Below are 13,310 nucleotides of genomic sequence, written 5' to 3'. Positions count from 1 at the left end.
TTATAGAAACATTTTTTATTATCCTTAACAGCCATAGTTTGGTTGATCTCCAACTGCGCTTTGGCTCTCCTAGTTTTCTCCCTGCATAGCTTCACTACATCTTTATAGTCTTCATGAGAGGCCTGCCCCCTCTTCCAAAGGTTGTAGACTCTCCTTTTGTTTTTGAGATCCAGCAAATGGTCCCTATTTAGCCAGGCCGGGCTCCTTCCTCGCCTACTTGTTTTTCAGCACATGGGGACAGCCTGCTCCCGTGCCTTTAAGACTTCTTTCTTGAAGTATGTCCAGACTTCCTGGACTCCTATAGCCTTCAGGGCAGCCTCCCAAGGGATTTTGTCTGGCAGGCTTCTGAACAGGTCAAAGTTTGCCCTCCAGAAGTCTAAGGTGGCAGTTTTAGTAACCCTTCTCCTTGTTTCTCCAAGGATTGAGAACTCAATCATCTCATGGTCACTGAGATGGCCTCCAAACTTTACTTCCCCCACAAGTTCTTCCCTGTTCACAAGGAGCAGGTCCAGTAGGGCACTTTCCCTAGTCGGCTCACTGACCAGATGCATGAGGAAGTTATCCTCCACACAGTCTAGAAACCTCCTGGATTGTTCCCTCTCTGCCGTATTGTATTCCCAGGAGATATCTGGGAAGTTGAAGTCCCCCATAAGAAAAAGGGCGAGTGATTGTGAGAGCTCTGCCAGTTGCTGATAGAATATTTCATCGATTTTTACATCCTGGCTTGGGGGTCTGTAATAAACTCCCACCATGATATCTGCCTTGTTGGCTTCCACTTAAACACTCTACACTGTCATTCCCATTATTAGGTTCTAGGCATTCAAATACGTCCCTAACATAGAGGGCCACCCCACCACCTCTCCTTCCTTGTCTATCCCTTCTAAAGAGATAGTAGCCATTGATTGCAGCACTCCAGTTGTGTAAGTGTTCCCACCATGTTTCTGTGATGGCAACTATATCATAATTTTCCTGCTGTACAATGGCCTCCAGCTGCTCCTGTTTGTTGCCCATACTGTGTGCATTTGTGTAGGTGCATTTTAACTGGGCTAATTTTCCTGCCACTTTTAGGGGGGCCCGAGCCCCAATATCCCCGACCATGCTTAGACGCTTCTGTGGTTGCCAACCTATCACTCTCCCTGATGTCATGACTACCACATGGGTTACCATCCCCCATCTCTACTGAGACAACAGGCCGCAAGACTTTGCTAGCGTTTTTACCCACCAGCACTGGTAATCTGCTCCCAGGCTCTTTTCAAGTAATCCTGGTTTCATCCCCATCCCCCATCAAACCTAGTTTAAAGCCCTTTCAATGTGCCCTGCTAATTCTTGCCCCAGTATTATTCTTCCCCTTTGGGTAATGCTTGCCCTACCTGTTGCCAGCAGGCCTGGTGTCCTGTAAATCATCCCATGATCAAAGAAACCAAAGTCCTGCCAGTTACTCCAGCCTCAGAGCCAGGAGTTAATCTGCTGGCTCTTCCTGTTTATCCCCTCATCAATTCCTGCAAGTGGTGGATAGAGGAGAACACAACTTGTCCTCCTGATCCCTTAACCAGCTATCCAAGGGTCATAAAGTCTCTCCTCATTGCCCTTGTGCTACTGGTAGGTACCTCTTCACTGCCTACTTGAAATACTAGTAACGGATAGTAATCCGAGGGCCGGACCAGGGTAAGGAGATTTTTCTGTATATCCTTAATCCTGGCCCCAGGGAGGCAGCAGACTTCTCTGTGGGATGGATCCGGTCTGCAAATGGGGCTTTCTGTTCCCTGCAGAAGTGAATCACCCACCACAATCACCTTCCTTTTTTTCTTTGTTGAGGAAGTCCTAAGGCATTGCTCTGGGCAACTGGCTGCATTGATCTTCTTCTCTATCCTCATTTACCTGGCCCTCAATTTCCAAAGCCCCATAGTTATTTTGCAAGTGCAACTGGGAAGGTGAGGGGGGCTGGGAGAGGTTTTGCTTGCCCCTCTGAGGAGGGACCTGCCTCCATTCCCTGTTTTTTCCTTAAGTCTCTTTCTTGTGCTTGGTGAGAGGTGGAAAGGAGATGATCTACTTCCTGTAGAGGCTCTTCCTGATGCCTATGCCTCAGGGTTTGTTGCCCATACTGTGTGCATTTGTGTAGGTGCATTTTAACTGGGCTAATTTTCCTGCCACTTTTAGGGGGGCCCGAGCCCCAATATCCCCGACCATGCTTAGACGCTTCTGTGGTTGCCAACCTATCACTCTCCCTGATGTCATGACTACCACATGGGTTACCATCCCCCATCTCTACTGAGACAACAGGCCGCAAGACTTTGCTAGCGCTTTTACCCACCAGCACTGGTAATCTGCTCCCAGGCTCTTTTCAAGTAATCCTGGTTTCATCCCCATCCCCCATCAAACCTAGTTTAAAGCCCTTTCAATGTGCCCTGCTAATTCTTGCCCCAGTATTATTCTTCCCCTTTGGGTAATGCTTGCCCTACCTGTTGCCAGCAGGCCTGGTGTCCTGTAAATCATCCCATGATCAAAGAAACCAAAGTCCTGCCAGTTACTCCAGCCTCAGAGCCAGGAGTTAATCTGCTGGCTCTTCCTGTTTATCCCCTCATCAATTCCTGCAAGTGGTGGATAGAGGAGAACACAACTTGTCCTCCTGATCCCTTAACCAGCTATCCAAGGGTCATAAAGTCTCTCCTCATTGCCCTTGTGCTACTGGTAGGTACCTCTTCACTGCCTACTTGAAATACTAGTAACGGATAGTAATCCGAGGGCCGGACCAGGGTAAGGAGATTTTTCTGTATATCCTTAATCCTGGCCCCAGGGAGGCAGCAGACTTCTCTGTGGGATGGATCCGGTCTGCAAATGGGGCTTTCTGTTCCCTGCAGAAGTGAATCACCCACCACAATCACCTTCCTTTTTTTCTTTGTTGAGGAAGTCCTAAGGCATTGCTCTGGGCAACTGGCTGCATTGATCTTCTTCTCTATCCTCATTTACCTGGCCCTCAATTTCCAAAGCCCCATAGTTATTTTGCAAGTGCAACTGGGAAGGTGAGGGGGGCTGGGAGAGGTTTTGCTTGCCCCTCTGAGGAGGGACCTGCCTCCATTCCCTGTTTTTTCCTTAAGTCTCTTTCTTGTGCTTGGTGAGAGGTGGAAAGGAGATGATCTACTTCCTGTAGAGGCTCTTCCTGATGCCTATGCCTCAGGGTTTGGCTCCACCAATCTATTTCACTTTCACTGTCTCTGATGCTTCTAAATCTACCTCTTCCTTCAGTTCAACTACCTGCGTGAGCAGGTAGTTTATTTGATCACACCACACAGAGGCAGTGTCTCTGGCTCCTTTGGGAAGAAGTGCCAGGCTTAGGCATTCACTGCAGCCGGAGACCTGCGCAGCCACGTGTTTCATGGGAGCTCAGTCTGAGTTCCCACATTCTTCTTTGCGATGCATTTTGCAGGTGCTGGGGCCATGTTCTTGTCTGGCACTGGGAGGGGACCCGCTACTGATGACTGCTTCCCGCACGCTCTGCACACGTGCGCCTGCGCACTGATATTCCTGCCCTTGTGCTCTGCCTTCCCCCATCCACGTCTCTTGGCTCCCTCAAGAAATTCCCGACTCGTTTCGGGTGTCTCCGCTCTCACTTGGCTTGTCCATCTCCGGGATGACCCCTCACTGTCTCAATGTAGTTCAAATTTAAATCCGCAGTATTCACAGCTGCTGCTGTTGCTCTCCACATGGTTATATTATGTTCTTTCTTTAAAAATCCAAGAAATTTCTGAAAGAGAAATAGGGAGAGAAGAGTCATGTATTCTCCAAAAGTAGCAAAATATTTTACACTTAGAAAAATTAATTAGAAATTGCTGTCAAAAAATAAATCGCACTTGAATTAAATGTTAAAAATTCCTAAATTTTTCACAGGTTACTTGGAAAACTCTGGATTTTGAATTATATCCTCACTTGAGTGTGGTTATTTCAGGATAACAACATTTTATCTATAACTGAATTTAAGTATCAGTGAGTAAACAACCTTTTATTGATAAGTCGTGCAACCTTTGAACAAGGAAATAAAAAGTAATGGGAGTAAGGTGATAATACACATTGTTAGAATTCTTAGTGGAATTTGTTTTGGTAATCTTCATCGTAAATATAGTGGAGCTTGTTCTCTATGCTGATTTATTAGAAGCATTTTAAAGTCTAAGTGCAAAAAGGCAATTGAAGGCAGAGTTTTAATCCCTTCAGGTTGTTTTCTGACCCTTTGAAAGAAAGGTACACTAACATTGTCCAGTACTGAGTAATCATCTAGTAGTTGTTACTGCCTGGTAGTTTCCATGTTTTCTTTAAATAAGGGGTTTTATAAAAGGAGCTTGAAAATACAATAGACTATTTAGTTAATAATAATTTATATCAGTGATTTTTAAATGAGTGATGTCAATAGAGTAAAGCATTTTCATAGGATAATGGCCTCCTGCTTGTTCTCTAAAATTGTGATGATTGCAGACTACAGAGGTCTTATGAAATTTAAAGAAATACAGGATGAAGAAGCCTTAAAAGATTGACAATTGTTGAAGAAAGGCCCTACAAAAGTGCAAACTGGTTAAGCATTTAAATGTTGCTGAATAATGCAACAATGAATAATTGTGTGAGTTTGCAAACTTGGAGAATAAATCACTTTTTACTTAAAATAAAACCGAATTACCTTCAGGAGGTAGAGTTTTCTGTTCTCTCCAAAGTATGATTAATTTGCTAGCAATACAACATAATGAACTATCTTATTGATATTTTATTTTTATATACATAGAATAATCCTTAGTATAAAAAATAGCACTTTTTATCTAAACCTCTCAAATTGCATGAGGAAGTTTAATTGAAACTCCCAAGACAATTTTAAGGAGCAGGAAAGTTTGTGGACAAAAAGAATTTGTGACTTTTCTAGATCAATATTTCAGCCCACAACAGAACTAGGATTATGCTTGAAGTTTATTAACCTACAATTTCTTGATTTAAAGCACTTGGAGGTTTTCTATGTAAGGTTTAGAGTGGTGTTACAATGGATTGACCTTCTGAAGGGAAGGTAATAAGATCTAAGCTTTTACACCCAATTTCAATCCTATGTAACTCTTTGTTTTTGATGGGTTAAAACTCAGCAAAATATCCTAGCATAATTGTCCCCCCAACAGATTCAAAATAATAAAGTGGTAAAAAGGTGTTGTGAGTTGCAGAATAATGTAGACTCTTGTAGACAAACTTACAAAGTATATTTGGTTTAAGAGGCAACTTCTGCTATGATACTCCTGTTAGTGGTCATATTCTGCTGCTTTCATAAGGAAAGGGAAAGGAAGAGACAGAAATGACAAAATACAAAAAAAAAAGTGTCCTGGGAAAATGTATTTGGAGAGATAAGAGTAAATTCAACTCTTAAAATAGGAGCTTTTTTGGGTTTGTGTTTTTTTCTTACACACCATCCCCACCCCTCCCCGGAAACATAATGGGAGTATTGCACGATGATTTCTGTAGTGACAGAACAGACTGTTCAACAACTCAAGAGACCTGAGACTGAGTGCATTGTTGTGGTGGAAAATCTGAGGTCTTTAACTAGAACATATTGAAAAGGTCCTGCTGGAACCATGTGATTTTCACTTTTAAATGTCCAGCTCAAAAGTTTGTTAGAAACTTGATACACATTGTTATACTCAGGTTCTTTTTTTGATGATGTCCAAAATACTTTGGAAAAAAATCTGCCACTCTTTGAGCCATTAACCAAAATAAAATTAAAAAACAACAACAACAACAACAAAAAACAAACCCCCTCCCAAAACAAACACACAAAATTCTATAAAAACCAAAACACAAAACTAATTTATCTAATGCATACACTATGGAAAAATTGTTAGAACAATGCAAGCACTGAATAGATAATCTGTTAATGGGATGTTTTGAATAATCTTTAAATTACAGAGACTTACTTGCTTCCTCCAAAGCATGTAGACTACCACTATAGCATTCATCTTCTTCTTTTATATGTTAATTACCTTTAGCATAAAACTAAAATCAATTTAATATTAGATTTATGCATATTTTTTCTATGCATCCTTCGTTTCTATTATTCAAACAGACATGTTTTTACTTTGTGTATTTTCTAATATTTACTTTCCAGATTTTAAATTTTGAGCATTAATCTTCATTAATGTTGTACTCGAAAGAGAAAAATAGACAAAAAGTTGGAAACTAATTTGCTGCAGGAAAATCAATTTTAGATTGTTCTTATTAAGTTAATGTGTAACCTCAAGCCTTATTAATGAAATAAGCATGGTTACAGCATTGATAAATTTAACAAATCTTAGCAATTACAAAGAAATGCATCCAGGTCCATGAAATGAATGTTAATTCAATAATAAATCATTTATATCTGATGCTCATAAAGGAGATTTGCTATACTAATCTGTTTTCTTCCTCTGCTTATATAGAAGAAATTCCATTTTCGCATCCCCAGACTTACTAACATTCACTCCAGCCAGATTCTCTATTAGTTTTACTGCTATGTACTTTCATCAGCTGTCACAAAGCATTCTGATCCCTTTCAAACATGAAATGTATATCCTCTATTATTATTTTGATTATTTTGATTTCCTACTCTTAAAATCAAAATCTTAGAATGCAGTCTGATTTTTTTTTTCAATATCTTCTGAGCATTTAAAGCAGTTTGTTTGCTGAAGGAGCTATTTATGTTCAAATAAACTTCTCAAGTCATAGTATGAATTGCTCTGGTGTACAGTTTGAACCTCTTTTATCCATATATCCCTGGAGTTTATCGGACTCCATGGAAATTCACAAATTCTCAGTTCCAGTAGAGAGCTTAACATTATTTTTTCCTCACAACACTGTTGTAGGGTAGGGAGAAGAAGACTGAATGCACTTGAAAGCTCAGGCTTTTATTGGGCTGGTTTTCTGACCAAAAATTTCCTTTTTTTCCAAAATATATTAGTCAAGGTTTAAGCCAATTGATTTTCATCACATATTTTTTTCATCATATGATTTTCATCACATATCTAAGTTAATTATTAGAAGTATTGAACTATCATTTCCTCATTTTTCTTAGTATTTAATATCTACTATTTATTGTCAGTGGTGATAGAAAGCTTTTGTTTTGTGTCTCTCAGATCTCAGGATAGAGAATCTTTGATTGAGTTCCAAACCTGCAAGCTCAGGGTGAGTAGTTATTTTTGCTATTTCTTTAGCTTACATTTTGTTGGTTCTGTGCATAACTGTATTCCAGCATAGGACTGTGTTTCCTGGAACATGAAAAAAAACATTTCTTCCCCCTCTGTGATAATGTCAGTTGGTAATATCAATAATTAATTAATCTCTTTTGTTTCAAGAGATTGTGAAGAAAAAGGGTTTTGTTTTCCTAATTGTTTAACCAGAAAGTGAATATGTTCATGGTTTGGGGGATTTTTGGTGGGTTCTTGTTTGTTTGTTTGTTTTAGCGTGGCTTGACTGAAGAGACCTTGACATAACTGTACTTCAATGCTACATGTGCAATTTGACCATCTTGCATTTTGGAATTAATGTTAACATAGTCATCAAACACAGGGTCTGACACAATTTCAAAGTGAGAGAGATAACATGAACCAAAGAGGCAATGATCTGTAAAAATGAAACAGGTTCTCCGGACATGCACTGCATTTTTTTACATTAAATCCCTTGTGAGAAGCCATCTTTTTGGAGTGAATAAGGGCCAAGCATCAGTAGACAGTAAAACTATCATGTTATGGGTTTTATCAGAATTATTTCCTACTAACAGAAGTGTAATTTGGCAATTTTGGGGAATGTGATACAAGACAGCTGTTATAATGAAAAATAGAATCACTGGAAACTTGTGGTTGTTATACTTCAATTTTTGTCTTTTCCATATACTAAGTTTTTTTTGGGAAATGCTACGTGTAATGTGAAGTCATTTGAAGGAAGTATGTTGATGTTTATCATGTTGCTGAAATAATTGAATATGTAATGTAGTAAAGCTATTTAAACTAACAAGCTTAAAGAGGTTACCAAAGTATTCTCCTGTGTTTTAAGCTTGTGTCATAATATTAAATATAATAAAGTTGAGTGCTTGTTTTATAACAAGGGACAATATGATTAGCATGCAATTGAGATCAAATTCATGAGGAAACCTCATTTGTACAACACAAATAGCTGTCATACTCTGCACACATGGGCAGAAAACACTGCTCCTAAACAGTGAAAATCTAAGCCCAGGAGAACAGATCTGTCAGCTTTGTTTTGTGATTCCACTCATGGTGTGAAGGTAGTTTAAAAAACACCATGGCAGAAATGATGATGCATTTTACGATATTTTGTAGTAAGTTACAAGCTTGGAGCTTTAAAGCGTATTTCTCTTTCAGAAGCTTCTTGTGAAAGCCTGAAAATTAGAATTTTGTCATATAATTTTAAAATACATAAATATTTTTTCTTAATATTTGGACAGATCTGGCGAGCTGTGTTTCCATCCTGTTTCCATTGATTTTCCATGAGATTCTTTCTTGCTCTTTAGCTCATAGTCATTGAGGAGTGGAGCTGGTTAATTGTTATCCCACATGCTACATGCACAATTGTAGAATCTTCCCTGCAGCAGGTGATTTAGAGGTGTCTATTGTAAGTCTGTAAAATGCTTTTAAATTCCAAATCCCTCAAATCTATTAATTTTTTTTTTTTTTTTAGATATCACAGTGTTTACAGGAACACAGGGCTTATTCAAGTTCCTGTAAAGGTCCTGTACTCCTAAAAATTCTGTAGTAGTAAGCAATCTAGTATTTTCAAAACACCTAACTGTATAAATATTTGCCTCATTAAGTCTGCTAATATCTGGTGTTTGAGGAAATGCTAAAATTGTTTAGTAACAATACACTGAAGTGATTGTTACAGAATTCTCATTAAAATACTGGTATATTACTTAATATAATATTTTATTATGTTTTGAACAACTGATGCTATATAAAATACACGCAAGCATATATGTGTGTACACATCTGTGTATGATGTACAATAAATGATGTCTTCTCGTTTGAGGAACCAGGGTTTCAACATGTTAAAACACATGCTTATGAATATAAGAGGCAACTGAGATAGCTGCATGGAATAATTGATAAATACAATGAAATTATGGCAAAGGTGGGTTTTTTTTGTGAATTACAAAACAAACAAACAAACATATCAAACAATAACACAACAGAAGTCAACAACTTCCATGCGAAAATCAAGCAAAAAAGGAGCTCTAAGAATTTGTTTAAATTGGACCACTTATGTTTAGCATACATGGACCAATTAAAAGACATAGATGATAGGGTTTTAGAATCATAGAATGGTTTGGGTTGGAAGCGACCTTAAAGATCATCTAGTTCGAACTCCACTGCCAGGGCCAGGGACACTTTCTTCTTGACCAGGTTTCTCAAAGCCCCGTCCAACCTGTCCTTGAATACTTCTAGGGATGGGGCATCCACAACTTCTCTGGGAAACCTGGGTCAGTGTCTCAAAGCCCTCACAGTAAAGAATTTCTTACTCAGATCTAATCTAAATCTCCCTCTTTCAGTTTAAAACCGTTAGCCCTCATCCTATCACTACAATCTGTGATAAAGAGTCCCTCCCCATCTCTCCTGTAACCCTCCTTCAGGTACTGGGCTGAAAGGGTATTTATATAGGGTAAATACTGGAAGGGTATTTAAGGTCTCCCTGGAGCCTTCTCTTCTCCAGGCTGAAAAACCCCAACTGTCTCCACCTGTCCTCATAGCATAGGTGCTCGAGCCTTCTGAACATATTCGTGGCCCTCTGCTGAACCCATTTCAACAGGTCTGTGTCCTTCCTGTGCCGAGGACTCCAGAGCTGGACACTGTACTCCCGGTGGGGTCTTGACGCACAGAAACAAACCTTACAACTTGAGGGGAGTTATAAAGCAGGTGTTTGGGGCCAGGGCCTTAGACTCTATTACCTCCTCTGTAGTGGTTACCATGTATCTGAGTGAGTACACTGCCTCAATTGTTTGTCGGCAATCATGTGACACTGATTCTCCTGCAGTTCCACTGACGAAAGAGGCTGGGTTGACAATCTTAGTAACTACTATTACCACATCATCCTGTTCCATCCAGACAGCCTAGTATTTAAGAAACCGTTGAGGTGAGAGCCAATGCCCTCCCTTTACCGCCAGTACTGCCGATACAGTATGTGACACCATCACTGTAATTTTCTGGCCTAGTGTGAACTTGCGGGCTTCTTGAATGTTTAGTGCTGTCACTGCTCTTAAGCAGCTAGGCCATCCTTTACTTATTTTATCAAGTTGTTTAGAGAAATGTGCCACTGGCCTTCAGTATGGTCCTATATTTTGGGCTAGGACCCCCAGAACCACCCCTTGTTTTTCATAAGAAAATAACCAGAAAGGTTTAGTAATGTCTGGTAGCCCCAGGGCAGGGGCTTCCATCAGTCTCTTTTTTAGCTGATGGAATGCTCCATCCACTTCCTTATTCCAGATGACATCCTTTGAGTTAGATTTCAGTAACTCATAAAGTTTTCATATCCCAGATATGTCACTTGCTGCTGTGTTACTTGGGCTTTCTGTAGAGAGACTTGCTAACCATTAAGTCCAAGAAAATTCAGTAGACTAATTGTCCATTCTATACACATTTCCTTCATTTTGGTAGCTAGAAATATGTCATCTACATACTGCAATATTACTCCTGCTCTCTGTGGGCACTCCCATTTTTCCAGATCTTTGGCTAGCTGGTTCCCAAAAGTGTAGGGCTATTCTTAAAACCTTGTGGTAGCACAGTCCATGTTAGCTGTGTTTTTCTCCCAGATTCTGGGTTCTCCTGTTCAAATGCAAATAAGAGTTGACTTTCTGGGCTCAAGGGTAGGCAGAAGAAAGCATCCTTTAGGTCCAGGACAGTAAACCATGCCAATTCAGGCATTAATTTAGTTAACAGAGTATATGGATTTGCTACAACTGGATGTAAATCTTCAACAATTTTGCTGATAGCTCTAAGATCCTGTACTATCCGATAGCTACCATCTGGCTTCTTAACAGGCAATATTGGAGTGTTATATTCCGATTCACATTCCTTTAGTAACCCATACTTGATAAATTGGTCAATGGTTGGTCGGATTCCCTTTCTGTCTTCTATTCTGAGAGGGTATTGTTTGACCCTTACATGTTGTGTTCCTTGTTTAAGTTTAATCACTACTTGAGGGGACATTTTTCACTCTTCCTGGTACTCCAGAAGCTCATACTCCTGGGTATACTTGATCCTTAATTTCCTCAGGTACTCCCAGACCAACTGGAGGACCTATCAGGGCCAAATTTAACATTTCAATTAATTGGTTATCCCGTAGCCGAAGTTCTATTTTCCCCTTCTCAAACTTTAATTGTTCTAATAAATCCCACCCTAGCAAGGGTTTTGGTAAGCTAGGCATGTATAGGAATTTGGGTATCCCCAATTGCTTTCCTTACTTTCTTTATTAAGAAAAACTTCCCAGTTGAATTGACAACAGTAAAATCTGACCCACGGTGAGTTATATAAGGGGGTGGTAGTTCCACAGTGAATACACCAAAATTCTAAACTGTTACTTAGATAATGCTCTTGCCTTCGTCCAGGTGAGATGATATACTTAAAACATTTAAAACACTTGGCTTTCAGAAATAAACAACACTGTTTACAAAATGGATAGGCGCTACTACCAGCCCCTCTCTGGGGATTCAAAGGGATATGAGCTCTAACAGATCCTCCCATACATTAGTACCTTATTGATTCTTTACAGTGTTCAAATTTCCACAAATTACTCGTTTCAGTTCTCCTGACCATTCAGTCTTTTCCCACTCTGACCAGTTCCCACATTGGGGACACTAGAAATCGTCCCCACAGTCCACCCAAACTTCCTCGTCACAAGCAAAACACTTAACAAAAATAGGATTACAAGATACACTGTTGTTCCTGTGTATAGGACGACACCAATCAACACCTAGATTAAACAACTCTTCCTTATGATCTGTCATGCACTTCGTTCGTCTCTGGCCACTCTCCTCACAGAGAACACGGAACTGCAGACTGGAACTCCACACTTGCTTTGCAGCAACGCTGCATCTCGGTCACTCATATCACTCACGCAACAGTTTGTTATGGCAAACAATACAAATCAGAGGAAAAAACATGGTATCGGTTTCTTACAACATACACAACAAATAACAGCAATTGTAACAATACCACATGCAAATACGGTGACCAAACTAAGGGATTCCAAATTACCATAAGCTGAGATATATTTATCTCACCACCTGTCCAAGCTTGAGCATTACCCGGGGCAAGTACAAAGACTCTTTACCTCGCGTAGGATGTCTCCTCATGACTTACAGGTAAACCTTGTTACAACTAAAACATACCTGGTCCACAATAGGTGGTCACTGTCTATCCCCATGACGGTCTGGTTGAGTGGGGGAGTCCTCCCGAGAAGTCTCAGGGGTGCCCAGAGAAGTCCCGTCCTCAGCAGGTCCCACAGCCGGACAGAGAGGGACCCATCTTGAGTGCCAAACTGACGCGTGGATACAAACCTTTACAACTCGAGGGGAGTTATAAAGCAGGTGTGCTTATTATGGTGCTGGGTGCAAGCGGGACATTTCCTCCTAACTTGCACACCTTATTACAAAACAAATGATTATTTATAATACAAATCATACATATACAAGGCTACAGGATGGACTATTACAATTATTTCTAGGAATAGGCAGGATTACTCCAATTGTTTCCAGGAACTCATTATAATAAGTCTCCTCCTCTAGGCATATGTGCACTGTCTCCTGATGGTCTCCTTTAAGGGCCTCTGGGAGGAAGGCCCCGAGTCTTCTTCACGGTGAACTTTTTCCCTTTGATGAGTTGGCTCATCTCTTGACTGCAGGGCTGCTTTGTACCACTTGCTCCACTGACTGCAGCTTCAGAGTTCCTATTGTCTACTGTAACAGACCATAAAGTTCTTACTGGCATGCCAAGAATACACTGTTTATTAAAGCGGTGTAACTTCTCTATAACTCTACAACTAACCTCTTAATTCCTGGTTCTTCCTTCAGTCTCACCAGAGCAAAAGAGAGGAGTAAAATCACCTCCCTCGACCTGCTGGCCACACTTCTTTTGATGCAGCCCAGAATGTGGTTGGCTTTCTGGGCTGCCACTGCACATTGCTGGTTCATTGAAGGACTCCCAAGTCCTTCTCCTCAGGGCTGCTCTCAATCTGCTCTCTGCCCAGCCTGTATTTGTGCTTGGCACTGCTGTGACCCAGGTGCAGGACCTTGCACTTGGCCTGGTTAAACT

The 13,310-nt window shown here is 40.4% G+C and overlaps 1 protein-coding gene across 1 annotated transcript in view; it reads left to right on the top strand.

Annotated features, from left to right (window-relative positions):
- PTPRD (protein tyrosine phosphatase, receptor type, D) overlaps nt 1-13,310 on the top strand; it is a 1,328,567-nt gene that overhangs the window by 552,695 nt on the left and 762,562 nt on the right. Inside the window, exon 6 of the mRNA XM_014953943.1 lies at nt 7,125-7,173. The gene's annotated coding sequence lies outside the window, so the exon portion shown is untranslated. The remainder of the gene's footprint in view (nt 1-7,124; nt 7,174-13,310) is intronic.

This window comes from Calidris pugnax, unplaced genomic scaffold (assembly GCF_001431845.1).
Source record: "Calidris pugnax isolate Ruff unplaced genomic scaffold, ASM143184v1 scaffold178, whole genome shotgun sequence".
Taxonomy (NCBI): domain Eukaryota; kingdom Metazoa; phylum Chordata; class Aves; order Charadriiformes; family Scolopacidae; genus Calidris; species Calidris pugnax.
This window is presented reverse-complemented; position numbering and strand designations above follow the sequence as displayed.